The following is a 27,887-nucleotide window of genomic DNA, read 5'->3' on the forward strand; positions in this document are numbered from 1 at the left end:
CCGGACCGTTGTGCCGCAGGTGGATGTGCAATGGAGGGGTTGTGTGCTTGCGGATGGGGTGGGGATGGTTGGTGGTGGGTGGGTGACGGGGGATGAGGGTGTTGGTGGTGGGTGGGTGGGTGGGGGGGGTGAGGGTGGTCGGCTGGTGCCGTGGTGTCCCCCTAGTCAGTGAACCGTGCGGCTATCAGCCTGCCCCATGCCCGCTGGCCCAGCCGGTAACGGTGGGCAGCCTCCCGTTCATGTCCAGCCCGTCTGTCCTGACCATTGCCCCCATCCTCCTCATCTGGGGAGGACTGCGCCTCGTCCTGCTGATCCTCCACTCCCCCCTCCTCTGCCTGCGCCACATCACCCCTCTGCTGGGCTATGTTGTGCAGGATGCAGCACAACACAATGATGCGGCCGACCCTATCTGGTGGGCACTGGAGGGCCACACCAGAGGGTTCCAGGCACCAGAAACGCATTTTGAGCAGGCCAAAGCACCTCTCTATCACACCTATGGTCGCTGCATGGGCATCGTTGTAGCTATTCTCCGCGTCAGTCTGTGGCTTCCGTATTGGCGTCATCAGCCACGACCGCAACGGGTAACCCCTGTCGCCCAGCAACCAGCCACTCAGCCAGGGTTGGCGTCCCTCGAACATGCCGGGGATGTAAGACTGTGCCAATACGTATGAGTCATGTACACTGCCAGGGTATCGGGCACAGACGTGCAGGATCAGCATGCGGTGGTCGCACACCACCTGGATGTTCTGGAATAGGTCCCCTTCCTATTGGTGAACACAGCCCTGTTATCTGCAGGTGGCCGCACGGCGATGTGCATCCCATCGATCGCCCCCTGGACCATGGAAAACCCAGCCACGGCAGCGAAGCCCGCTGCTGGCCCAGTCCATAGGGAACTGGATGTAGCGGTCTGCAATGGCATATAGGGTGTCTGTCACTGCCCGGATGCACCGGTGCACTGATGCCTGCGAGATGCCGGACAAGTCCCCACTCGGCGCCTGGAACGACCCCGTGGCATAAAAGTTCAGGGCCACCGTAACCTTGACAGACACGAGGAGAGGGTGTCCTCCCCCAGTGCCACGCGGAGCCAGGTGTGCCATCAGGTGGCAGATGTGTGCCACGGTTTCCCGGCTCATCCAGAGTCTCCTCCTACATGCCCGGTCCGTGAGGTCCTGGTACGACGAACAGGGCCGGTACACGCGGAACCTCCTCGGGTGTCTCCGTCGCCGTGGAACAACCACCTCCTCCTCCTCGTCCTGTCGGGCAGGCGGCCCTCCAGCCTGGGCGGCTGCCCCCTGCCCCTCTGCGGCATGCTCTTCTACAGCAGCCTCCGCTGCCTCCCTGGCACACTCCTCCTCCTTCTCCTCCCCCAGGGCAACATGTAGAAGTGTGGCTGCCGCCGCGGCGGCCAACATCGCCGGCTAATCAGCTAACATAACGGCCTGCAGGGGGTGGGGGTGGAGGGGGGGAGGGGGGGGGGAATGACGACATGTCATCAATGCCCGTACCACCCACCCCCCCGCAGCCAGGTGCCGTGGGCTGCATGGGCGCGACTGTTGGAGGTTAGCATCTGGCCAGACGGACAACCTCCCTCGTCCTCTCCCCTCACCCCGGCACTCGCCCTCTCCCCCCTCCCGGCGCTCGTGCCCCCACCCTGGCACTCGCCCTCTCCCCCCCTCCCCAGCGCTCGCACCCCCTCCCCCCTCCCCAGCACTCGCACCCCCTCCCTGGCACTCACCCTCTCCCCCCTCCCCAGCACTCGCACCCCCTCCCTGGCACTCGCCCCCCCCCGCCGCCCTGGCACTCGCCCCCCCCCCTCCCCAGCGCTCGCACCCCCTCCCTGGCACTCACCCTCTCCCCCCTCCCCAGCACTCGCACCCCCTCCCTGGCACTCACCCTCTCCCCCTTCCCCAGCACTCGCACCCCCTCCCTGGCAGTCGCCCCCCACCCCCTTCCCAGCACATGCCCTCTCTCCCCTCCCTGGCACCAGCTCCCCCCCCCCCCCTCCCCGGCACTCGCCACTCGCCCTCTCCCCAGCACTCGCCCTCTCTCCCCTCCCTGGCATTCGCCCTCTCCCCCCTCCCCGGCACTCGCCCTCTCCCCCCTCCCCCGCCCTCTCCCCCCTCCCCGGCACTCGCCCTCTCCCCCCTCCCCGGCACCCGTCCTCTCCCCCCTCCCCGGCACTCTCCCCCTCCCCGGCACTCGCCCTCTCCCCCCTCCCCGGCACTCGCCCTCACCCCCCTCCCCGCCACTCGCCACTCGCCCTCTCCCCCCTCCCCAGCACTCGCCCTCTCCCCCCTCCCCGGCACTCGCCCTCTCCCCCCCCCCCCCCGGCACTCTCCCCCCTCCCCGGCACTCGCCCTCTCCCCCCTCCCCGGCACTACGCCTCTCTCCCCTCCCCGACATTCGCCCTCTCCCCCCTCCCCGGCACTCGCCCTCTCCCCCCTCCCCCGCCCTCTCCCCCCTCCCCGGCACTCGCCCTCTCCCCCCTCCCTGGCACTCGCCCTCTCCCCCCTCCCCCGCCCTCTCCCCCCTCCCCGGCACTCGCCCTTCCTCCTCCCCGGCACTCGCCCCCCTCCCTGGCATTCGCCCTCTCCCCCCTCCTCGGAACTCGCCCTCTCCCCCCTCCCCAGCACTCACCCTCTCCCCCCTCCCCAGCACTCGCACCCCCTCCCTGGCACTCACCCTCTCCCCCTTCCCCAGCACTCGCACCCCCTCCCTGGCAGTCGCCCCCCACCCCCTTCCCAGCACATGCCCTCTCCCCCCCCCGGCACTCTCCCCCCTCCCCGGCACTCGCCCTCTCCCCCCTCCCCGGCACTACCCCTCTCTCCCCTCCCCGACATTCGCCCTCTCCCCCCTCTCCGGCACTCGCCCTTTCCCCCCTCCCCCGCCCTCTCCCCGGCACTCGCCCTCTCCCCCCTCCCTGGCACTCGCCCCTCCCTCCCTGGCACTCGCCCTCTCCCCCCTCCCCCGCCCTCTCCCCCCTCCCCGGCACTCGCCCTTCCTCCTCCCCGGCACTCGCCCCCCCCTCCCTGGCATTCGCCCTCTACCCCCTCCTCGGAACTCGCCCTCTCCCCCCTCCCCGGCACTCGCCCACTCCCCCCTCCCCGGCACTCGCCCTCTCCCTCCTCCCCGGCACTCGCCCTCTCCCCCGTCCCCGGCACTCGCCCTCTCCCCCCTCCCCCTCCCCGGCACCCGCCCTCTCCCCCCTCCCCGGCACTTTCCCTCTCCACCCTCCCTGGCACTCGCCCTCTCCCCCCTCCCCGGCACTCACCCTCTTCCTCCTCCCCGGCACTCGCCCCCCCCCCCCCCCCAGCACTCGCCCTCTTCCTCCTCCCCGGCACTCGCCCCCCCTCCCTGGCATTCGCCCTCTCCCCACTCCTCGGAACTCGCCCTCTCCCCCCTCCCCGGCTCTCGCCTTCTCCCCCATCCTCGGCACTAGCCCTCTCCCCCCTCCCCGGCACTCGCCCTCTCCCCCCTCCCCGGCACTCGCCCCCTCCCCGGCACTTGCCCTCTCCCCCCTCGCCGGCACTAGCCCTCTCCCCCCTCCCTGGCACGCGCCCTCTCTCCCCTCCCCGGCACTCGCCCCCCCCCCCCCCCCCCCCGGCACTCACCCTCTTCCTCCTCCCCGGCACTCGCTCCCCCCCCCCAGCACTCGCCCTCTTCCTCCTCCCCGGCACTCACCCCCCCCCCCCCCCCTGGCATTCGCCCTCTCCCCCCTCCCCGGCACTCGCCTTCTCCCCCATCCTCGGCACTAGCCCTCTCCCCCCTCCCCGGCACTCGCCCTCTCCCCCCTCGCCGGCACTAGCCCTCTCCCCCCTCCCCGGCACTCGCCCTCTCCCCCCTCCCCGGCACTCGCTCTCTCCCCCCTCCCCGGCACTCGCCCTCTCCCCCCTCCCCGGCACTTGCCCTCTCCCCCCTCGCCGGCACTAGCCCTCTCCCCCCTCCCTGGCACTCGCCCTCCCCCCCCCTCCCCGGCACTCACCCTCTCCCCCTCCCCTGTACTCGCCATCCCCCACCTCCACCGCCCTCTCCCCCACCTCCCCGGTACTCGCCCTCTCCCACCTCCCCCGCCCTCTCCCCCCCCTCCCCGGCACTCACCCTCTACCCCCTCGCCAGCACTAGCCTTCTCCCCCCTCCCCGGCACTCACCCTATCCCCCCTCCCCAGTACTCGCCCTCTCCCACCACCCCGCCCTCTCCCCCCTCGCCAGCACTCGCCCTCTCCCACCTCCGCGGTACTCACCCTCTCCCCCCTCCCTGATACTCACCCTCTCCCCCCTCGCCAGCACTAGCTCTCTCCCCCCTCCCCATCACTAGCCCTCTCCCCCCTCCCCGGCTCTCACCCTCTCCCACCTCCCCGGTATTCACCCTCTCCCCCCTCGCCAGCACTAGCCCTCTCCCCCCTCCCCGGCACTAGCCCTCTCCCCCCTCCCTAGCACTTACCCTCTCACCCCTCCCTGATACTCACCCTCTCCCCCCTCGCCGGCACTCGCCCTCTCCCCCCTCCCCGGCACTCGCCCTCTCCCCCCTCCCTAGCACTTACCCTCTCACCCCTCCCTGATACTCACCCACTCCCCCCTCGCTGGCACTCGCCCTCTCCCCCCTCCCCGGTAATTACCCTCTCCCTCCTCCCCGGCACTCGCCCTCTCCCCTCTCCCCGGCACTCGCCCTCTCCCACCTCCGCGGTACTCGCCCTCTCCCCCCTCCCCCGCCCTCTCCCCCATCCCCAGCGCTCGCTCTGTCCCCCCTCCCCAGCACTCGCCCTCTCCCTCCTCCCCGGAACTCGCCCTCTCCCCCCCTCCCCGGCACTCGCCCTCTCCCCCCTCCCTGGTACTCACCCACTCCCCCCTCCCCAGCACTCGCCCTCTCCCCCTCCCAGGCACTCACCCTCTCCCCCCTCCCAGGCACTCGCCCCCCCTCCCCGGGATTTGCCCTCTCCTCCCTCCCCAGCACTCGTCCCCTCACCCCCCTCCACCGCCCACCTCCCCTTCCACCCCCCCACACACAGACTGCGGCCACGCCGTCACTTCTCCTGTGGCCACACCACGCCATGACCTACCTCCACGCTGTCCAGCGGTGCCACAGGGGATGTTGAGCTGATGGACACAGCTCAACTCATGAAAAGCAGGAGACGGTGAAGGCCTCGCTGGTCCGTCTGGCAGAGCTGCTAACCTTTTTACATGAAGTTTAAAATTGTCCTGAATGCTTGATTAACTTAATTAAATTCTTACAAGAAACTGTATATTGTCATGTGAGAGTATCTTTAAGAAATGGAGCAGCTCATATTACTGAAGTAATGTCAGGGGGGGAAGCTGAGCTGAGCTCACTTCTGTTTTTTGGTTTCAGTTTGAGAGAGAGCAGCTGAAAAGTGCCTGGCTGGTTTGCTGTGAGCTGTTTGAAAGGAGAAAGCTGGGTTTTGAGAAAAAGAGCTTTGGTGTGTCTGTGTTTGCAGTGAGCTGGGATCTGCTGTGATCTCTGCCATGAAAGACTATCTCTGAATCATTTGGGTGATTTAAACTCATAATAGTAATGTCTTTAACCTGATGTGTTTCTGTTTAAAGGTGTTAAGTCTCTTGGATGTTTAAAGGAACAACTGAAGGATTATTTAGTGTTGTATTGTTTTCGGGGGTATCTTAGAAGAAAGGGGTTTTAAGTGATCCAATGTTTATTTAAAAGGTTAAGTTGAATTCCTGGAATAAACATTGTTTTGGGTTTATAAACCCACGTGTCCATAATTGTAATCCCACACCTGGAGAACAAGCCATGTGCTTCAAAAGCTAACAATACATTAAAGGGAGAGGTTGGTTGAACTCCATGATACATTTTGGGGTTCTGAAAACGCCGCTCCCATAACAATATAGACAAAAGGAATCCAATGCATTTCTTTTCTTTCAAAAAATATTTTCATGAAGTAGCATTAGTAGGTTTGATGTTCAAATTAGGGTTTATGATAGTAAGTATGAAAGGTAAAAGAGCACAAAGAAAAGAATGGCCACCAAAAGCAGAAAGCAGAAGGTTAATCAGATGCATTATAATTCAGGTTTACTTTTCAGCATTTTTGTTTCATGCTCACAGTAAAAAGGTGCATTTTCCACGAGTAAAACAAGGATTTATGAACTGCATCCTGCTGAAACTTAATAATGTGCAATGTATTATCAGCTGCACTCCATGAGTATAGAAGAGGGAAGTAGAGTTAAAATTTCAGATCAATGACCTTTCAACAATTCTGAAATGTTAACTTTGCTTCTCTCCCCATCGATGCTGCCTGACCTGAGTATTTCCAACACTTTCTTTTCTTTAAATACATAGATCAATGTTTAAACATTCTCCCCGTGTTTGCGTGGGTTTCACCAAAGATGTGCAGGGTAGGTGGATTGGCCATGTTAAATTGCCCCTTAATTGGAAAAAATGAATTAGGTACGCTAAATTAAAAATAAATAAATAAATACATAGATCAGTGATAGAGCTAGTGTTGAGTCTACTTACTGTAGTCCACCCTCCCTCGACATGATTTTTTTTACCCCAATAAAATCCGGGCACCTCAATGTCTCAGAGACTGCGAGAAGGTCAGGATCACCTGATAGTGAGGCATCGATGTATGTATTGGTTTCCTTGGCGACAGGGCCCCGCGCAGAGGTGGCGCCCTCTCTCCTCTCCACCCTGTACACTAACAGCCCATACATGTCAGGCACGCATGTGCTGATAGTGTGCGGGGCAGAAAGGAGGGGTGGGGCCTCTGCGTGAGGCCCTGTCACCAAAAAAACCAAATAATGTATTTCGGGAGGCAGCTTTTTCATATTTCAATGAGAGGAAGCGTACTTCCGTATTCGAACGGGTTTTCCTTTGGAAACTCTGTCCTGGCATGCTGGACCCTTGCTGCCACCTGTCCTCCATCCTCTGGCTCCTCCTCGGGCTCATGCTCTAGCCTATCCTGGTCCTTCTCCTCCTTCAACTCCTCGCCCAGCATATCGCCCCGCTGCTGTGCCAGATTATGGAGATGGAGCAGATGACTACAAAGTAGGAGACTGTCCGGGGACTGTACTGTAGAGTTCTACCACAGAGGTCCAGGCAGCGGAACCGCATTTTTAGCAGCCCGATGCACTGCTCGATGACAGCATGGGTGGCAGCATGGGTCTCATTCAAATGGGTCTCCGCCGTGGTCTGAGGCATCTGCTGTCCGTCAGCTCGAGGAAGGACTGATGACTCCTGTACACCATGGCTCATCACTGGTGTCCCCTTCTGGCCCCCTCCTCAATACGATGGCCCCCTGCACATGGGGTGCTACGTCCAGCCTGCTTGGCCTGGCTGCCTTCTTCGTGTCTGCCCACCTCGGCTGTGACAAGCAAGGACAGGCTCCGTGGGATCAACTCCAGCAAACATTTTGGTATCTGGAAAGAACTGGAGAAGGAGAGAGACTGGCAATCAGCTAGTTCTTTCATCCTGGCACCCTCAAATATCCAGGCCTCCACCACCGTTACCATGACTCTCCAATCTTCTCTCAGAGTGCCATCCACCGAACCAGTTGTGCTGACAAACCTCGCTCTGCACACACACTCCCACCCAAATGAGGAACCCCTCGATCCCAGACCTCTACCGGGAACATTAGTGAGGTTGTGCTCAGCTGTCCCCCAATCCAGACACTTAGCCACGAGAGGTTCCTCAGTGGTGAAGCCCTACCTTTTGGTGTTTGATTGTTGGCAGCTGCCTCTATGGCGCTCCTAGAGTACAGGCACACTGGGTTGAATTCTCTGCTGTCGGGATTCTCCATTTTGCCGGCAGCGCTCCGACACCTGGGGATTTCCCGACAGCGTGGAGCTGCCCACAATGGGAAACCCCACTGGCCGACTGGCGAGACGGAGAATCCCACTGCCGGGTGGGGCATGCCACACCAGAAAACTGGTGCGGCGGGACAGGGAATCCTGCCCACTGTTCGGGCATCAAAGATGGCAGGACATCCAGTCCACCGATCATCCTCTCAGACAGGGAACCTGTTTCTTCAAGGAGCCACTTCAGGGTTCAGGGGCGTGAAGTGCTCTCACAATGAACAAGGCTAATCCCTCATTTGAAATAGCCTTCAGCTTTGAGGCTCGAGGCTGCTCACAGTCAGAATTAGTCTGTGGGAGTCTGCATGTTCTTCCCGTGTTTGTGTGGGTTTCCTCCGGTGCTCTGGTTTCCTCCCAGAAGTCCTGAAAGGCGTGCTTGTTCGGTGAACTGGACATTCTGAATTTTCCCTCAGTGTACCGGAGTGTGGCGACTAGGATATTTCACAGTAACTTCACTGCAGTGTTAATGTAAGCCGACTTGTGACACTAATAAAAAAAATCAAGGAGGTGAAATTGGCTTTCACAAGAGAAGCTACAGCAGGGCTCTGTCTTGGAAGTGTTTGGTAGGACAGAAAAGTTGCAGCTGTGATTGCCCCTGTTATGGGTCTCCACAATATTTAAGGATGCTTGAAGGCCTCATAGACGCAAAGCCCCTCACAACCCCCCAGCCCAGGGACAATCCCCAACCTGGAACCTTCCAGCCCTCCAAACAGCTTTAACCCCCTGAAGAGCTTTGTGGAGACCACTATTGATTCACTCCAGCTTCATGCTGCACCTGCGGGTGGGAGAACTGAACTGCAGGAACTGTGAGAATCCGGCTTAAAGCAGATCCTGCCAGCTGGAGCGTGTCGAGAGCATCAGAAACTGTTTGGTATCAAGCACAAATCCTGTTTCAAGCTTCTCCCAGAATCCGAGCTAACAGGATTTGCGCCGGGCGCAACGTGCCCGGAGAATTGCCCCGATCGCGTTCCACCGAAGATTTATACTGCTAGTACGGCATCAATTGATGCTGGAAGATAACGTCCACGAAACGTTTTCAGCTCCCCATTTAAAAATACCACAATGTCTAAATATTTCCTTTGGAGGATCGAATCAAAATCACCAGCAAATGATGCACGTGAAAGTTTGGACAACAACATGATAACGAACTGAGCCACACACACAAGGTGGTTTGACGGTGATCCGTGCTGAGTTTGCTGACTTCAGCCAGCACAACAGATTGGACCCGCAGAGGAATGGAAAACAACAACAGTCCCTCAAATCCTGATTCTTGTCCAAAGATTCCTACCCAGAGGAAGTCTGTGTGCACATAGACATTGGGAAAATTGGACATGGACCCAGCTGTGTTGTCCCCACATTTAAATTGCCTGCCGCTTCATGAAATTTAGGCAAGACAACATAACAGCAGCTGGCACCAGTAAAAAACATTACCCAGCATAAAATTACAGTCAGGAGCACAATGAGGACATTTTATTACTAAGTCCTGATATATTAAAGTTTGAAACTGCAATTAAGTAACATGTAGTGTTGCACGCACCAGAGACTGTGTCATATTATTGTTCTCATCTGAATGTTTGCAGATTTAATGATACTAAAATTAAATACAGGTTTCAAAACAATTACTGCAATTTTGAACTAATATCATAAAAATCTTAATATGATAATTGAAGTAAAATTGAATTCTATTGCTTTGACAAGCCATGGTAGACTATTCTAGACTGTGAATGAAGCCATCTGCTCCACATATGTGGATTTCCAAACCCTGCAGCTAATCATTGAAAGGGGAAAAGTCCTAAACTCTCATTGAAATATCTGTGTGATTTCTGTCCAATCAATCACTCATGTAACTGTACCGTCAACATTCCGACCTCTCCCATGTGGCTATCCGAATCCCACACATCTACTGTACAGAGACAAACAATATGGTCTTTTAGATTGAAACTACCTCACGGTAGCATGGTGGTTAGCATCAATGCTTCACAGCTCCAGGGTCCCAGGTTCGATTCCTGGCTGGGTCACTGTCTGTGTGGAGTCTGCACGTCCTCCCCGTGTGTGCGTGGGTTTCCTCCGGGTGCTCCGGTTTCCTCCCACAGTCCAAAGATGTGCGGGTTAGGTGGATTGGCCATGCTAAATTGCCCGTAGTGTAAGGTTAATGGCGGGATTGTTGGGTTACGGGTATACGGGTTCCGTGGGTTAAGTGGGGTGAGCATTGCTCGGCACAACATCGAGGGCCGAAGGGCCTGTTCTGTGCTGTACTGTTCTATGTTCTATGTTCTAAAAGGCAACAACTATGATTATGGATTTATAAACATTTTTATACAATTGCCCCTTGTCCAAATAAAACATTTACACAGTGCCATTTGTGCATCACTGTAACCGAGAAGATACTGGAACCAGTACATGGAAATGTTTAATGCATACATAGGCCATCCCTCCATAATGTTTATAATACATGGGATCAACTATATCCACAAAACTAGCAGACAAACTAATATCAAATGAACACAGTAATCAAACAATATCACCAACTCTACCTTCTAAGCTAAGGTGATACTAGCACGATATAGTGCACAATAAGGGAGTTCTAAGGTGTACGAGCAACATCTAGTGGGAGGTGCAAGGTATAAAATTAGATTGCTGTTGGCTGCATGCTACTGGCATTTTCCAGAATGGTAAGGGACAAGTTCTACTGCTTTGCACAAATTCAATTCAATGCGAGGGAGTGTTTGTATGAGGTGAGGTTTGTGAATCGCTAGGAAAAGGTAATGGGAGGGGGGGGGGGGGGGGGGTCACGTGATGAGCGCAGTAGTGGCTGCATTTTTACGTGCTCCAGCTCCGCTCGTTTTTAATTTGTCTTTTCTTATACACATCTCCTAGGCATGCATAGGTTGCATTGTGTCCTGGGAACTGATGGCTGATATTTTGGTGTGATAGGGCTGAGATAGAATGTTTAGATCCCTGCTTATTCATGCCAGCTAGAAGGAGTTGGGTTGGGGACCTGCCTTTCGTGGCATAGTTTATTTTGGCGGGCCCCCGTCCTGGCGGTGTGGTGTGCATCGATGGATGATGGCTGCCAACGACGATCCTGTTCTGGCTGAAAGTCGTGGGTCTGCGGTACAGATCGTCAAGGCCCAGTCCCAAAGGCCGCGGGATGTTTCTACGGAGGTGATGGAGGTGCACAATGAGGTCCTTGTTGTACAGGGAGAACACTATAGATTTTGATGGAGCACATCGAATCCTGTACTCGAGGCTTGGTGTTAGTTTGGCCTTCCGAGCACAGGCCCTGTGTTGTCCTGTTCCAGGTGTCGGTGGCCAAACCGATCAAGTATTTCCCCCGGCCAGAGCCTAGGTTGTTAATCGCCTGGTGGACATAATGATGTCTCATGCTTCAACCATAGAATCCTTGAAAAATCCCAAGGAGTGCTCATTGATCTTGATCCTGCCTTCTCCTTGATTTTTGCTTCCTTTGTGCACCAGTGAAAAAGATTTTTAGACTGAGGATGGTTCTGCATCTCGGTTGTTCTCCTGGACTTCACTCTCTATTGATCATGTTTCTGTCTGCTTGATGTTGTTGATTTTCTCTTCCTACAGGGTAATGTGGGCATGATGACCTGCACCATTGGTTATTCTGATTTAACAAATTTATATCACGTTAAGCTGAATGTTGAATGCTGAGTTGTGCACAGTCTTTATCCTAAACGTATTTGGGCTTTATAATATCTGATAATCCTTGTGGTGGAAGTAGTGGGTGGTTTTGTTTTCTCCCCCCCCCTTGTCTTATTTGAAGGGAAGATGAGTAGAGCAGGAGTGAGGTTAGGCGTGGAAGTTAGTGTTGGAAGTTTTAGTTTGTCCTCGCTATGATTGAGGAAGGCCCACCTCCACAGTTAGAGCTAATCAGTTTTGAGTCTTCTAAAGCCTTTTTCTTTCAATTTTGTTTTTGAGCATCTGTGTTTAAATCCTCTTTGGGCCCAGGCAGACTGTCTGCTATCCTGATAAGGACTGGGTTGTATCTGACTTTTCCTTTGGGTCAAGTTAGGCTTTTCTACTGATATGGGTCTCCCTCTTTGGCTGTTTTACCTGATGGTGGGGTCGGGTAACTAGGGCCTTTATTTCTCCCTCCCTGCTCTTTTTGTGATTCTCTATGGGAGACTCAGGGTCCGAGGTTTGAGGTCTCAGTTTTACTTGGACATGTAACAGCAAGTCCTCTGTAGTATTGTAATCATGTGACGGTGGTCTGTTCTGTCCTGGGCCATGATAGGGGTTGGATTGCATTGTGGGATTTCACTGCAATATAATCCCCCCAGCCTTCGGGGTCTACTGGTTTTTTTCCCTCTGTTGCTTTTCTTTGAAGCGATGGGTATGATGTAACTCTGTTGTTGACGTTCCTGTTTTGTTGCAGACGAATATTGCATCAATGAAGGAAACATGTTGGGGGTGTTAGTAATGACTCCTGTGATGTACCTGTTCTACATTGATATAATTCTCTGCCAGAAAATTAATTTGTGAAAACAGCTCTTAGATCTCGAGCACTGGTCTGCAACTAATTGGTGCAAAAAATGAACAGAATTTCAGTAATGATTTGACAGTGCAGGTAAAATTTGGGTTTTACTGCCTGGTCACTGATGCAAAGCTAGACAACAAGCTGAGTTACTGCTTGAAATTTGAAGCTTCAGTTCATTTGAATAATTATTGATACACTATCAATACAAATTTAGCCTTGTTCAAGGATCGAGTCGAACGGAGTCTGTGTAATAATCATAAGACCATAAGACATAGGAGCAGAATTAGGCTACTTGGCCCATCGAGTCTGCTCCGCCATTCAATCATGGCTGATATTCTCTCATCCCCATACTCCTGCCTTCTCCCATAACCCCTGATCCCCGTATTAATCAAGAACCTATCTATCTCTGCCTTAAAGACACTCAGTGAATTGGCCTCCACAGCCTTCTGCAGCAAAGAGTTCCACAGATTCACCACCCTCTGGCTGAAGAAATTCCTCCTCATCTCTGTTACAGGGAAAATATTGCAGTTGTGGTTTGGGACAAAGCGTGGTGCAAACCTTTCAGAGAAATAGGGAGGTCAGCCACTTGGATGAATATCTATCCTCTTAGAGTCTGATGTACTGCTTTGCTGATGAGAAAGGCATTTCAGTGTCATTATTATCGTGTTATCTACTCATGGGCTCCTTTTGCAAGTTTATACTCTTGGGATGATAAGCTTGTGACTAAACAGCTGGCAGTGATGATCCTGTGCCAAGCCATCCTGTATTACAATACCTACTCACCCATACACAAATCTGTTCAGGCATCTAAAGCAGTGTTTCGAATGGCAATTGTATTGACTCCAATTATGCTGCTCAAACAACATAGAAACTAGTTGTACGAGTAGGGTATTCGGCCCTTTGAGCCTGCTCCACCATTCAATATGATCATGTCTGACCTTCGATCTCCATGCCATATCCAACTTTCTCCACATATCCCTTGATACCATTGAAATAAAAAAAATGATCTATCTCTTTCTTGAATACATTCAGTGACTTGGCCGCCACAGCCTTCTGTGGTGGAGAACGCCACAGGTTCACTACCCTTTGAATGAAGAAATGTCTCCTCATCTCAGTCCTCAATAGCCTACCCTGTATCCTGAGACTGCGTCCCCTGGTTCTAAATTTCCCAACCAGGGAAAACAACCTCCCCTGCATCTAGTCTGTCCAGGCCTTTTTGAACTTTATACATTTCAATCAAATCTCCTCTCATCCTTCTAAACTATTGTGAATAAGAGGCCCAAGCGAACCAATCACTCCTCACAGGGCAGCCCCGTCAAACCGGATATCAACCTGGTAGGATCAGAGAGTGGGGATGAATGGGTCTTTTTCTGGTTGGCAAGCTGTAACTAGTGGGGTGCCACATAGTTCGGTTATCAGGCGTCGGGATAGAAGGTACTCTCGCCAAATTTATAGAGGACACCAAAATAGGTGGGAAAACAAGACACAATGAGGAAATAAGAAATTTACAAATAGATATGGATAGGTTAGGTGAGTGGGATTTGGCAGATGGAATTTAACGTGGATAAGTTTGAGGTTATCCATTTTGGTGGGAGGAACAAAAGAACAACTTATCTAAATGGTGAGAAACTGTGTAGGCTATTGGTGCGACTGCATCTGGAGTACTGCGCAAAGTTTTTGGTCCTTTTATTTAAGGAAGGATGTAAATGCATTAGAGGTTCAGAGAAGGTTCACTAGATTAATTCCGGGATGAAGGACTTCTCTTATGAAGAGAGATTGAGCAGTTTAGGTCGATATTGGCTGGAGTTTAGAATAATGAGAGGAGATCTAATTGAGGTATATAAGATGTTAAAGGGGATTGATAGGGTAGACATAGAATGGATGTTGCCCATTGTTGAACATTCCAGAACGAGAGGCCATAGATTTAGGCTAAGGGGTGCTAGATTTAAATCAGAAATGAGGGGGAATTACTTCACTCAAGGGTCATGAATCTGTGGAATTCCCGACCCCAGAGTGCAGTGGACTCCGGAAAACTAAACAAATTTAAGGATGAGATGGATAGGTTTTTAATTAGTCGCAGGCTGAAGGGTTATGGGGAGCAGGCACGAAGGTGGAGTTGAGAATGAGATGGTCACCATGAATGTATTGAATGGTGGAGCAGACTTGAGGGGCTGAATTACCTACCCCTGCTCCTAGTTCTTATGTTCTTGGATGTATCAATACATCTGTCTTGTACAGAGATCAGCAGTCAGATCTGCTTAATCGGTTTCCCGTTGTAACCATCCTTCAACACTGCCTTAATTAGCTCACCTGAACATAGAAAATTCCCTTCAAGTAAAACAACCATCACTGTAGCCTAGGAAACGACTTTATTCATTTCTACTGGTGTTTAGTGGCCTAGCCTGCAACTCTTTCACAAGCCATTGGAAGTTGCTCAGAAAACAGTCAAATTTGAACTTTATGAGACCAGCAAGAACAGATTGCCTCCTGCCAGCTCTTTCTTCCCGAATAATTTTGACATTTTTTTTAGCGCATACTGCAAGAAACAAAGGAAAAAGATCCCATCAGCACAGTTAAGTGAGCAGTGGCAATGCTTCCTGGGAAATGACATAACTCACAATTTAAATTCAGGTAAGGGGCACAAGCTCTGGGCAAAAGTAAAAATTTCAGGCCCACAATATTGATCCAGGCCATCAAGCAAAAATTGTAACAAAAAGCATGAAAGACAAATGTTTTCCACTGGATAATCGTTTTAATAAGTTATGGGTGCGATTTAACCAAGTGGGAATTATGTCCCATTGTGAGCACGTTTCGCTGCTTAATTCCCGGTGCTCGCAATGGCAAGAAACACAACACTATCTAACGTGTCTCCGGTTAGATACGGGGCCTCAGCGGGGAACACGTGGCCAAGGCTGCACTTAGTCCCGTTTCTGCACTGAGGAGCCCCACTCGCCAAAAGCCCTCAGCGCAGGGAGATTGGGACTCTCTTTAAAAATGGCGTCCCGATCTCTCGAGCCTCCGACATGACCCCCGATACCCCCTGCCCATCCTATTTGATCTGAATATTGTACTTGGCCCCTGTGGGAACACCGTAAGAAATTGACGGATTTGTCTAAGAAGTGCTCAACAGTTACACCATTTTCTCTATAAAGTACATTTTTCCGATGTGTTTCAATTCCTGCAAAGCAAGCTCTGAAATACAAGAGACTCACCATACCATGCTGGACAGGCCTCATGAAGATCTTGCCATCAGAAGCATGACAATACTGTCATAGTTCTCTCCCAGAGTTCACAGTTGAGAGGTACCTAATTGTAAAAAGAAAATAGGTATTTTCTTGTGAAGGTAAATTAGGTTACAGGGCTGGGCTGAGCTTTAAATAAAAAGCATCAAGATGAGAAGAATGATATATATATAAATGTCATAGCTGTACTGATTCAAAGCCATTCATTTGTTTTCTATTTAGTTTTCCAAAGCTGGAAACTGTTACCTTTGACTATCCCTTTGGTTTGATCAGAGTAACCGTTAACAACAAATGGAAATGTGACTTAATTCAGAAAATAGATATTCAACCTGCCAAGCTTTAAACATAATTGTAAACATTCCAAAACGGTCATCATATCCATTCATATGAATCAGAGACTAATACTGCCCAGATTTTATCGTTTAAAATACCATTACTGCAAATTTATTAAATGCTCATTACCTGAATATCTGATTTAAGACTCAGCAGATATCCAAAATAAGAGGTGTATGCTAACAATCAAAGACAATTTTATATTAACATCTGAATTAGGATCAGGAATAGGCTACTTGGCCCGTTGGGCCTGCTCGGCCATTTGATATCATCGTGGCTGATCTAATTATGGCCTCTATGTTCCTCTCTCCATCCTCTATGCTCATTGACTCCGTTGTCAATAAAGAACCTAACTAACTTGGCCATAGAATCATGATCCTCAGAGAAAGACATTCTCATGATATTCCATTTTAAATGGGAGACCCCTGACTTTTACACTGTGTCCCTACATATAGTTCCCCCCCCCCCCCCTCCAACAAGGAGAAACATCCTCTCATCATCTACTCTATCACGACCCCTCAGGATCTTATGGGAAGGATTCTCCAGTCTCCCAGCTGCGCATTTCTCGGTGGCGGTGAGATTCCCTACTCCCACCACTTGTCAATGTTATTTCCCATTGAAGCCACTCTACACCACCGCGACATCCGCAGGTGAGGGTGCACTGGAGATCCCTGAGCGTAGACTGGGCATACCAACTCATGAGGGGTCTCCAAGGTGATCAGGGGCCCCTGGGTGGTAGGGCTCTCGGCAGGATGGTACCGTAGTATACCCCATGCCACCTGGGCATTGTGGCACTGCCAGCTTGGCACCCTGGCGGTGCCACCCGGGTGGTACTGGCAGTTTTAAGGTGCCCAGGTGACAGCTTGCCCGTGCTGGGGATCGGTCCAGGACGTGCCCTGCCCTTATGAGTTGGTGGGTGGAAGGGCTCAAGGACCCTCTCATTGGGGCTTTGGGGGGCTCCGAAGGCCGTGGTGGTTATCCAGAAATCGGCACGCACTGGCAAGCGGAGCTTATTACTGTAGGAACTGAGCCTAAGTTCTGCCTTGGTGGGACGTTTCTCGACGAGGCCCAGAAATGAAGCAGAGTCCCGTTTAATAGCGGAGCCACTCTCAGCGCTGAAAGCACTCGGACATATCCGGCTACACGTGCCCGACACGGGACTCTTACTTTCATTTCTGTTAAATTGCGCCCATTTTGTTTTCAATAACCATTCATACTTCTATCTATTTTAACAACACTGATGTTAATGAAGATAAGGAATCTAAATGTAATTGATTAATATATAGAAATTAGCATATGTGAAATTAGCATATGACTTTTGAATAAAATGGCATGACCTCAATTAGGACAAGGATTATTTGAATAAGCTAAGAACTGACAAAAAGCCAACACAACTCTAGTTGCTGAGTGGATCTTTCATTCACTGGTTCATTAGATCCTGCAAAAATCAAGGCTTTGTGGTGGCATTGAATCAATTATTTATTATTTGGTCACTTCCAATTATTCTGATGACTGTTAATTATTTTCACAGCACCTTGTTATTTTCAAATTTGAGTTATTTTTACACATATGACCACAAAACAGTGCAAAATCTATCTTTTTGTTTTCGCATTTCACACTAACAATGAAATAAAAATACAACCCAAAATGTATTTTTGAAAAAACCTGCATCAATCAATGTAACTCTGGAGCACAGGCCTATGACACCAGAAAGCAGTGGTCTAATCAATGCTTTAACCAGCTGAGCTATCAGAGAAGCCTCAGGAAGCTGGTTCTATTTCCACAACTAAGCTACGTTGCTATGGTAACGCAAACATATTCAGAAAAAGTAACAGGCCATTAGATCTGACAAAACCATTCATTTCTGATTAATCTCAGTCTTTTGAACAACCTGCTTGCCTTCTTACCGTAATTTCCAATTGCGTCGCCCTTTGGAAATCTTTAACAATTCCTCTAATTGCTTTATGAATACATTGATATGTTCTTCCCTCATAACAAACTTCAGAGGTTAGGCGAGGGAGGTTGGTCAGCTCAGTTGGCTGTACGGCTGGTTTGTGATGCAGAGTGCTGCCAACAGCATTGATTCAATTCCTGTCCAGGCTGAGGTTACCATGAAGGCCCTGTCTTCTCAACCTTGTCCCTTGCCTGAGGTGTTATATCACCCTCAGGCAGCTCTCTCTCTCACTCACAAAAGGAGAGAGCCGCCTCTGGGTCTATGGCGATTTCCATTGTTTGGCTCAAGATTTCATCCGTTGACCTGGAAATTAGTTGAAGCAAGGCTTTGAGTTGAAACTGGGTGAAGGAACAATCACTGCAGCCCTTGGGTCACGGAAGCACAGTGGTTAGCACTGTTGCTTCACAGCACCAGGATCCCAGCTTCGATTCCTGGCTTGGGTCACTGTCTGGGCGGAGTCTGCACGTTCTTCCCGTGTTTGCGTGGGTTTCCTCCGGGTGCTCCTGGTTTCCCCCCACAAGTCCCGAAAGAGGTGCTGTTAGGTAATTTGGGCATTCGGAATTCTCCCTCAGTGTACCCGAACAGGTGCTGGAGTGTGGCGACTATGGGATTTTCACAGTAACTTCACTGCAGTGTCAATTTAAATTCACCTGAGGAAGGAGCAGTGCTCCGAAAGCTCGTGTTTGAAACAAACCTGTTGGACTTTAACCTGGTGTTGTAAGACTTCTTACTGTGTTAATTTAAGCCCTACTTGTGACACTAATAAAGATTATTATTTATTATTATCATTGCAGCGAGCTGTTGGTGCCGGTTGCAACTCTACAACCAGCTCGCCTGACGAAGGTGATGACTTTTAGGTTACCTGCTTCACCAGCTATACATTTCAAGTAAGTCCTGTGGGTGGGGGTTCATAAAAAGGTGGGGGCAGATTACTAGCCAGTCTTCTGGGAGACTCCCACTGCTCCTGGTTCTCAAGAATTCATATGAGTTTTGTTTTTAAACTTTCGTTTTGTTGGCTTAGGCCACAGGAGCTTCTGCAGAATTTTGAGCTGCATTCTTGTGCTGAAACCAGGTATCAGCACCACCAACTGCTCCCAACCCATCCCCCTGGCCATTTACATGTGTTTTAGGTGACTGCCTTCCAATGGAGAAATCTCATAATTTTTATCTGATAATAACTTTATTATATCAAATAAATGAGGAAACAAAAGATAACATATGCTACTGAAGAAGATTAATTGAATGTAATGTCACGTTGAACAATTTCTGACGTAATAACATTCCAAAAATGTTTTGGTGTCATGAGCTCTGCCCCAGGGCATCCTCCAGAAGATCCACCAAGAACATTCTGGTATAACTGAGTGACGAGCCAGGGCACAGCAGTCAGTATGGTGGCAAGGAATTTTACACTCTATTGAAGATGTGGCCTCCAGCTATGTCACCTGTGCCATTCACATTCACAAACCGGAGCAGAAAAAAAAACATTTCTGCCCTCCTCCTCACCATCAAGTCCTTGGGAACGCTGTTGGGATGGGTTTGTTTGACTCTGTGTCCTGAACACAGCGTGTTTATTGTGATTCCTTGTAAAGAGGAAGTAAATAATTTCAGCAAAACTGTTTATCTCAAGACACTTGTGGCCGAGGTGAATCCTCACTGAAACAGTCACAACTTGCCAGTGTGTGACATCTGGGTTGTTTGTCTTTGGGTTGTTGGTGCTTACTGTTCTTAAGGAGTAAATCAGACACAAACGTCTGGCATCCACATACATGCAGTTGACAGTCGAAATTGGGAGATTGCTGTCTGAGCTGCCCTGTTTCTCCAGAAACTTCACCGCAGTGGTGGTTCGCCAGAAGACTCAACATTGGAACAACCGGAATAGTGTGCAGTTGAAGTACTAGCCACTAGGCACCCAGGGCAGGATTGAATCCAGTATATCGCAGTGGGAAATTAGATCATGTAGGGGGCCGAGCGTCAGTTTGCTGGCGCCTGAAGAACCTCCCATGATTGAGTCAGACTTGGGAACAGCCTGATGCTTGCAATGAACCCACTGGAGTTTGATGGTGGTTCAAGGATTAAATGGGAGCCACACGGCTCTCCCAAGCCTCCCCAAGACTACCCAGCCTGCAGTCTCGGAAGTGGGGGTGGGGAATTTGTTGTTAGGCACTCAATGCCCATTCGAGGTAACCTGCATCGGGAAATAGGGAGATGCTGCTCCTGCCTTCGACCCTCTGCCCTCCGCTCTGATCGCCACCCCTACCCCCCACCCCACCCCTTCATGGACCCCATCGTACTCCATAGATCTGTATCCAGGGATCCCCGGCGAAGTTCTTGGAGCAGCAGCTACCACTTCCGGAGGTGGTTCTGGCAATGGAACGCTACTGGCTTCTGGCTGGCAGCTCTCAAGAGGCAGGATTTCCACCCACCGTGGATTTAAACCCCAGGGAAAACCTGACACCCGGCAATTAGATGCCTGCCAGGCACTTCATTTGGTTGAGCCTCCCTCATGGAAGCGACACGGGATCCCCACCAGTCTGGTGAATGAGACCCTCGTCACTGACATTAATCCCATTCCTACTAATTAAGCAAGAAAATGTCACAGTTTGTCCATTGAAGTGTAAGTGATCTTTTTTCAGTTTCTTTTAGCTCTCTCTGTTAATCCCATTTCTCACTTCCTTTTGTTTTGCTTTCTGTACATGATCTGACAGTGAATGAACTATTTCTAACTTGCAGTTCCTGTCTTTGCAGGATAAATATTGGAACCGGCCCACCAGCGGAGTGCATGATCACTCCATGTCAGATGGAAGTGAACCCCGTGCTGTCTGCTACTCTCCATAATAGTGATGTGCAGCCCTGTGTTCAACAGACTGTTGGCTAGATGCAAGCACGGCATCCAGCCCAGGTTTGTGTGAGGCTAGCACAAGTTTAAATGTGCTGGCACTTCATAAAGTCAGGGGAGGTGCATTCTGGTTTCTGCAAAAGTGTTTCTCACAAGAAGGAAGAAGAACAATGAGGAGCAGGCCAGAGGGAGGGCACCAGGTTCTCCAGTATAACACTGGAGTTTAGGCAGTGGAAAGCAGGGAAGCATTTTTTGCATCAGGGACCAGGGCATTCTGTGGATACATACTTCAAAGATAATGGGAGAAAATAGTTACTGATGTCAACTGTAAGAACATGAGGGCAGTCACTTCTCGAAGAAATGAAACCTGTGGAAGCCTAAGAAACCTGCAAAATTTGTCTTGGTGTGACCGTGAGAAGGGAATCAGCAGAATGAGCTAATCAGTGATTATTTTTCCCTGTAGTTTAGTGTTTAAGTTGTCAACTGAGTAATGTTTAGTTGTTTTTTATTTTAGTTTGTTTGTCACAGTAAACGTCTTAAAATGTGGAGTAGTGTCATGTGTTCATTTGAGTCTGTCACTCAATCTCTTGCAGGCATTATAGCACAATGCGAGCAGTCTGGCTGTAAGGACATGGCCGCAGTGCAGGGAAAGATTCAACATCCTCACACAGGTCATCAAGGTCAGCGAATGAACTTCAAATGCTACATTCTGCCAAAATGTAGCAACCCTTTCACACACTGTTCAATGCACAATATCCCATTGCTCACATTTCAGCAATATTTAGCAATCAAGATCATTCCTAAAAAGAATATGCTCCACCTCATCCTCAAACACTTAATGTTGTTGCAAGCCTCAAACCTACAGCTGCCACATACTTCCAGCTGTTCAGCTGTGGTGGGCTTATCCAGGCACACTCACTGATACTCTTCCTCATCTCTGTCAGATGAGATTTTACAACAATCGATAATCGTTTCATGGTTACCATTGCTGGACTAGCTTAATGTTATTTATCAAGTGAATTTAAATTCCACTCGCTGTTGTAGTGAGATTTGAACCCATGTCCCCAGGACTTTAGCCTGGGCCTCTGGATGACTAGCTCAGTGACATTATCACTATGCCATTGTCTTTTCAAATTTTTATCCACTTCTCTTTCAAACCATAATTTCAATCTGTATCCCCCACAATATCAGGGAGGGAGTGTATTCCAAATCCTGAACGTTTGTTGTGTGAAGGTTTTGCACATCGTTCCTGGTTCTTTTGTCAACCAACCTAAACAAGGTTGAATCTTGGCCGTCTGGTTACCCAGCCTCCAACCAATGGAAACAGTTTCTATTCATTCGATCTAAATCCTTCGTAAATGTGGTGAATGTATTCACCATAATATAAGTTGTCTGTATAGTACTGTGGCCTATGGCCAAGGAATGGTAATATGATCTCCTTCCATGTATTGGACTGGAACCCTGGTGGGCTCCGCCCCTGGCTCTGCTCCCCCCAGAAGGTATATAGACCGGCCGCCTGGGTGCGGCGCTCAGTTGTTACAGTAATCTCAGGCAGGCAAGTTCTTGGGTAATAAAGCCTATGTTCTCTCGCTCTCATCGTCTTGCAGTGAATTGATGGTATATCAGTAATATTATTTGCCTTCATCAAATCCCCTCAGGCATCTTGACTCTGAGGAGAAGAGCAATAGAAGAGTTTCTCAGCATCTCTGTACCCCTCATTCCTGGGGCTATTCCAGTAAATCTCTTCTGAACCCTCTATAAAGCCTTTACATTTTACGGGTACCCAGAATTGGGAACAATTGGGTGATTGAACTATTTTACATTAGCTTCAGCAAAATATTCTGGCTTTTGTGCTCGCATGCCTCTTTTTATAAAGCCCATTGAAAGCAGAAAACCTGCCAGTAAATTAGCATCAATCAATTCACCTGTAATAATATGCTATTTCTATCCACACAAGGTGGGCTTTGTTAACAGAAAAATTACACTTTACATTGAGCGATAAATATTTTCTCGTTTTAAATTGAAACCATCCACACTCACAAAATGCCCAGCATGGCACATGCTTAAAACCTGAAATATAACATCTCACCATATTCCACAGGAGCATTTTCAAATAAAATTTAACACTAAACCACATAAGAGAATGCCAGGAAAGATGTTCAAAAGCTTGATGAGAAAGATAGCTTATAAGGGTCGTCTTAAAGGAGGAAAGAGGTGTAAGAATTTAAGGAGGAAATTGCAGAAATTCTTAGGGCCTTGGCAGCTGAAGGCATAGCTGCCAATGGTGGTGTGATTGCAGTCAGGCATGTTCAAGGATCAGACTTCGAGGAGTGCAGCTATCTAAAGATTGCAGGGCTCAATGAGATTCAAGAAAGACTTTTAAAGTCATGGTGTTGCTTCACGAGGAGCCAATGTGGGAAAATAAGAGCACAGAGGGACTTCCGGTGTTGACCATGGAGTGAGTGGTCACACACAGGGCGGGTCCTTCTTGAAGGCACAAAAAAAAGAGCTCTTTTTACCCAATAATGGGTGGAATTTTGATGAAAAGGTGGAGGTGAATGTTGGAGGAGTAGTTTCCTCGGGAGTGGCATGTCTGCTGGTTACCAGACCCGGCAGAAAACAGTGAGATTTGGCTGAAAAGTTGGAACAGGTTTGTGCCACAGCAACAGCCAGTTTAAACATACAGGAGGGGGAAGGGCTGATGCAAGCTAGAAGGCTTCAACGTCACTTGATGGCCTTTATTAAAGGTGAATTCCAGCAGCAGAGGAAATAAATGCAGGAGGATCACGCAAAGGCCATCAAACACAAATAATAAAATATTGATTGAACAATAGAAATGAACTATACATATAACACCATACAAAGGGGTTGGAAAGATATCAATGCAAACACAAAAAATGATTTGTTTATTCATTATTCCTTCACCACAGCTATATCTTTACAGATACATACAAATTTGGAAAGATAAAATAAATTTATACGGCGGGATTCTCCCCTTCCCGGCGGGGCGGGCCGTACCGGTGCTGAGGGGTGGCGTGAACCACTCCCGCGCCGCGCCACCCGGCGCAGAAGGGCTTGGCGCAGCACCATCCGGCGGCAAAGGGCCTCCGCCAGCCGACGCGCATTGGCGCATGCGCGGGAGCGCCAGCGTGTGCTGGCATCATCCCAGCGCATGCGCAGGGGGGTTCGTCTCCACGCCGGGCATGTCGGAGGTTAACAGCAGCCGGCGCAGAGGGAAAGAGTGCCCCCACGGCACAGGCCCGCCCGCGGATCGGTGGGCCCCGATCAAGGCCAGGCCACCGTGGGGCGCCCCCCCACCCACCCCCCCGAGGGCCAGATACCCCCACCCCTCGAGGACTCTGCAGGCCGCCCGTAGAGCCAGGTCCTGCCGATACAGACCTGGTTTGATTTACGCCGGTGGGAGTGGCTAAAAATGGGTGGCCGCTCAGCCAATCGCGGGCCAGAAATCACCGGAGGGGCCGCTGTAAGCAGCCACCGACCAGCACTGCGCGATTCCCGCCCCCGCCAAAACCCCGGCACCGGAGAATTCGCCACTCGGCGTCAAGGCGGTGGGGCGGGATTCACGCCGCCCCCCGGCAATTCTCTGACCCGGCGGGGGGTCGGGGTATCCCGCCCATAATATCTGTCCTATGCTCTGATATTCAAGGCGAGTATGTGGTACTTGTGAATGAACAGGTGAACTGTGGTCAGATGCTCCACATTCCAAAGATGCAAATCAATCAAATACCATAGATTCCCTAAACACACTCAAACATTCCTCACGGTGCGAGCAAACCAGTCTCACTGAAACTCTGTCATCCTCACAAGGGTTTCTAATCTCAACATTTGAAGAATCTGCCTTGGAATTCTCTCCAAATGTTTCTTCCACTCAAGATGGCTTCACAAGGATCCACTTTCAGGCTTTTAATCTTGCCTTCTGAGATTTCTTTCTCCTGGATCTCAGAATACACTCAAGCTACACCTTTTAAGCATGACTTCAGACCTTTACCCATGCCAAGCAGAACACCACTGCTCCAAAAGGTACCTTTTTGGTGACAGAGTCATCAACCTACAGCTACTCTCTTGGATCATCTAAGATTCTCTCAAGTCCACCTTGCTTCGAGTCTGCTCCTGGTAGCTCTCTGTCTCTCTAACTCGGTGCGTATTTCTCTTCTAAAAAAAAACTTTACTCCTGGGTCCTCTTTCTGAACCCTGTCTTTTCCCATATCTAGGATGCTGGAACTTTTACTTCAGGGACCTATTTCTATCCCTTTCTCTGGTTTGAGACATTCTCCTTCTCTCTCTCTCTCCCCCTGTGTCATCTTCCTTCTAATGGTGCTCCGGTTCAGGTCACCTGGCATGCAGTTTTTGCATCATTTTACTTTTTTATTTTCTGTGCAAATGTGCAGGGCCAGATCTTGGCCTGAAGATGGTAATATATACTAACTGCGCATGTGCGGCCATTTCCCAGCAAATGCATCTGCAAAAGGCTGGAACTTTTGTTAAAAATCTGAATTGCTGATTTAAATAGCATTGTAAATGTTTGCGTTTCGTCACAGGAGAAAAGTGGTGGGTAGATAGGGAAAAATAGGGATAGGTTAGATAGGGGGGAGAACTTCTGATTGTAGAAAGGTCAAAAACAAAAAGTATTTTGCGAAAGAAGCAATGACGACATGAGAAAAAAATATTTTCGCTCAACGAGTAGTTATGGTCTGGAATGTGCTACCGGAGTGTGTGAAGGAGGCAGCTTCCGTCAAACCTTTCAAGAGGCTATTGGGTTATTATCCCAATAAAGAAAGAATATGAAGGGCTACGGGGAGAATTGGGGGCAGTACTAGGTGAATTGCTCCTATGGAGAGCAAGCACAGGCAAGGCGGAATGGCCTCCTTCTGTGTTGTAGCATTCTGTGATTCTATGGCTAAAGCGTAGTTCCCCGGGGGTACCAGAGAAAACAATGCAGGAATCTGAAGAGAAGCCATCGCAGGTGATTGTTCAGGTGTGACTGGAGCCAGGTGAGAGCAGTCCCATCCAGTTGGATGGCAATACTGGAGGAGAATGCTGTGAGAAAGAACGGTTGCAACAGGTAAAGAAGGAATCCACGAATTGGCTTGGGTTTCTTCTGGGTTCTCTGGCTTCCTCCCACAGCCCAGAAATGTGCAGGTTAGGTGGATTGGCCGTGCTAAATTTCCCCTTCGTGTCCAAAGATGTGTAGGTTAGGTGGGGTCATGGGGAGGTAAGGCGCTCTTTCAGAGGCTCGGTGCAGACTCAATGGGCCAAATAGCCTCCTTTGCATGGTAGGGATTCCATATTAGTCAGTCACACAGGATGTAATTTGTGACTTTGAGAAGAGCTGTTTCATACTATGAACGTGATAACACGTTCAAGATCTTTGGATAGGAAAGGGAGGCAAGAAAATGGGGCACTAGTTTGCAAGAACAGAGGAGATAAAGCGTTCTTAGCTCCCCGTCACATTTTAGACCAAAGGAAGCATCGCCACCTGTGGAAACAGTTTAGACATGCCCAATATACCTGTAGACAAGATTCATGCTCTGCCAACACCTTGTGAATGTACAGGGATATCATGTGGCCTAGCAATAGTACAAGTTGTTTACATGTTACAACTGAAAACAGGACTAATCTTGTTGACATACCAAACAATAGGCAGCAATGGATTACTACGGTTGTAAAGACTACCATTTAGAATTAGGAATTTAAATACCAATACGAATTTTCACAGATTGTAATACGGATCTTTAAGAACAACATTAACAGCAGTAGGTGACTTTTCTAAATAAAATAAAGCAGACTATATTCACATTTTCGATTATTTATTTTCCTTAGGCCTCCATCATACCTTTTAATGCTTTGTTCCATGTGTAATTTTAAGCTTGTCCTTTACACAGTTGCTGTAACTGCTTTCTCACAGCACGTAGAAGCTGCTTCACTCCATTTTTAAAAAACGGATGTTGTTTTCTTTGTTGGATTGACGATGCCCTGCCTTTCTTCCAACATGCAGACTGTATTCTAATGTATTCTTTCAATTTTGGCCAGACACTGCCCCCTGTTGCTCAATCCTAGATGAGCATTAGAAATAGAAACATAGAAACATATGAAAATCGCTTATTGTCACGAGTAGGCTTCAATGAAGTTACTGTGAAAAGCCCCTAGTCGCCACATTCCGGCGCCTGTCCGGGGAGGCTGGTACGGGAATCGAACCGTGCTGCTGGCCTGCTTGGTCTGCTTTAAAAGCCAGCGATTTAGCCTTGTGAGCTAAACCAGCCCTTGTGAGCTAAATAGAACAGTACAGCACAGAACAGGCCCTTGATGTTGTGCCGAGCATTGTCCGAAACCAAGATCAAGCTATCCCACTCCCTATCATCCTGGTGTGCTCCATGTGCCTATCCAATAACCACTTGAAAGTTCCTGAAGTGTCCGACTCCACTATCACAGCAGGCAGTCCATTCCACACCCTAACCACTCGGAGTGAAGAACCCACCTCGGACATCCCTCCTATATCTCCCACCCTGAATCTTACAGTTATGCACACAAAACTTGAAACATTTTCAATGAAAATGCAAACATCAGTAACTCTCTGAAGGTGGTCAGAGACAACACAATGAACTTCCCTCTCCCGTCAGGGAGAGTGCCTGTTACCCCTCTTATCTAACAGTGAATTGTACACTGGGAGATGCTACGTATGTTGCCTACTCAAGCCTGGAATCATCCCAAGGTGGAGATATTGAGCGCCATGGTGACACTGTCACTCATTGGCAGTAAGGCCCTAGTCTTGCTCTGGGATTGTACTGATTGTCAGAGGTAGCAGAGTTATGTGAGCATCCCCTACATAAAGTGCATACGACACACAAACTGTTCCTGTCTTAGATGGAGATAAGAAAAGTACACCTGAGAGCAACTGAGTCAAAAAAGGCCTTTGACCAAGAGCCCTCCATTTGCCCAGCAATCCCCACTACCTTCCTCCTGCCCCCCCCCCCCCCCCCCCCATGTCCACCCTCCCATGTCTCCCACTTCCATCTCTCACCTCTCTCCCCCCTCCTCCTCACCTCACGCTTTCATGCACTTCTTCAGCTGTGTTTGCTGACAGGGAGGGTGTTAGCTGAAACTGCAAAGTCAGAAATCGTAATGCGGGTATCAAATCAGCATGACAGACGCTGATGTCATTGACTGCCTACTCTGCTTATT

At 50.1% G+C, this 27,887-nt stretch overlaps 1 protein-coding gene across 2 annotated transcripts in view; it reads right to left on the reverse strand.

Annotated features, from left to right (window-relative positions):
- LOC119979037 (neuron navigator 1-like) overlaps positions 1-27,887 on the reverse strand; it is an 806,372-nt gene that overhangs the window by 690,843 nt on the left and 87,642 nt on the right. For both annotated transcript variants that reach the window (XM_038821010.1, XM_038821009.1), the window contains exon 2: positions 15,535-15,628. The gene's annotated coding sequence lies outside the window, so the exon portion shown is untranslated. The remainder of the gene's footprint in view (positions 1-15,534; positions 15,629-27,887) is intronic.

Source organism: Scyliorhinus canicula, chromosome 15 (assembly GCF_902713615.1).
Source record: "Scyliorhinus canicula chromosome 15, sScyCan1.1, whole genome shotgun sequence".
NCBI lineage: Eukaryota > Metazoa > Chordata > Chondrichthyes > Carcharhiniformes > Scyliorhinidae > Scyliorhinus > Scyliorhinus canicula.